Genomic DNA, 1,343 nt, shown 5'->3' on the forward strand with positions numbered 1-1,343 from the left:
TTTCCAAGCTGATTAATAGGACATTTTCAATAATTAAAACATTGCACATTGTTATCTTCTCAGCAATCATCCACAGCACAAGAAGCAGCCAGGATATCTCATCCAAATGCTACTACTACTACAAATCCTTTCTCTCACTGAACCAAGAGAAAGCAGCTGTACATCTATCCTAACTGTTCTGTATAGAGAAATACAAAATGGTCCTTCCTCTGTTTCCCCCCTCTCCAGTTCAATCCTGTCAGAGAGGATAGTCTATTGGCATCTAAATATTACAGGTGCTTGAATTCAGCAAAACAATCCAACACAGTCCAGTAATCCACAATAGTGGGTTATCCATGGAAGTTGTTGATGAGAGCCTTTTACAGTTCAGCATATTAATATGGCTTTATGTAATATACCTCGTTTTTATACTTTTCTGCTGGATGGTTAAGACCAAAATAAAGCAAGACTTAAGAAATGTAACTTTTGTATCTGATAAGGTCAGTCAAGTCCCCTCAGGATTTATCCTGCAACCCTGTACTGCACTTTGTAGATCCTTTGTTAATGTTAGCCATGTGAATGAGTCATGGCCATTGCTTGACCAATATGCTCTCTGTGAAAGCCTGAGAGAAAGCTTTCTCTCCACATGACTCCCTAGGCACACTCTACATGATTGATCACTTTTCTCTTTGGCTCCACAATCTCCCTGATTGGAAAATTTGGGGCATAACTGAGTTACATGATGTTATATCACAGGTTCTCCTATGTCCTCAGTCTTCACTGACCCTGAAAGTCTAGGGCCAAAATGTTGGCAGATCTTGCAGTCCTTCCTTTTCTCCAATTTTTGATCTGCTAACTTAGGTTGTTAACCCTTCAGAAGAGAAGCTTATTATTACCCTGCAACATATGCAGTTCTGTTTACCCTAACTATGTGTCTAAATATCAAACATGTTAGGCATAATGTAGAACATGTATCTTCCATCAAGAATTGATGTGTTGAAATTTAAGTTCTTACAGAATATGAAGAAAAGAAATTTAAAAAATAGGAATAAACACATATTTTTGCACAAATCTAGAAATCTAACCATATACAGCATTTTAGCAGGAAAGTCCTGTACATTTTTTTTTCTTTTCCTTTTGTCTTTTTTTTTTTTAATTATTCCCCATTTAAAAAAAGAAAAACAAAACACAAAAAAAACCACCTTTTACTTGTAAGATAGTATGGTAATAATTGGTATGTCATGACAAGATGTATTTAGAAAACCAGAATGACAGGCATTCCAAGCATGACCTTTCTATTACACATTACTATTTTCAGTGCAGTTGCTTGGTTCACAGGTATCAGCATATAGAGTTAGTCAGGT

This window comes from Octodon degus, unplaced genomic scaffold (assembly GCF_000260255.1).
Source record: "Octodon degus isolate 3935 unplaced genomic scaffold, OctDeg1.0 scaffold00189, whole genome shotgun sequence".
Classification (NCBI taxonomy): domain Eukaryota; kingdom Metazoa; phylum Chordata; class Mammalia; order Rodentia; family Octodontidae; genus Octodon; species Octodon degus.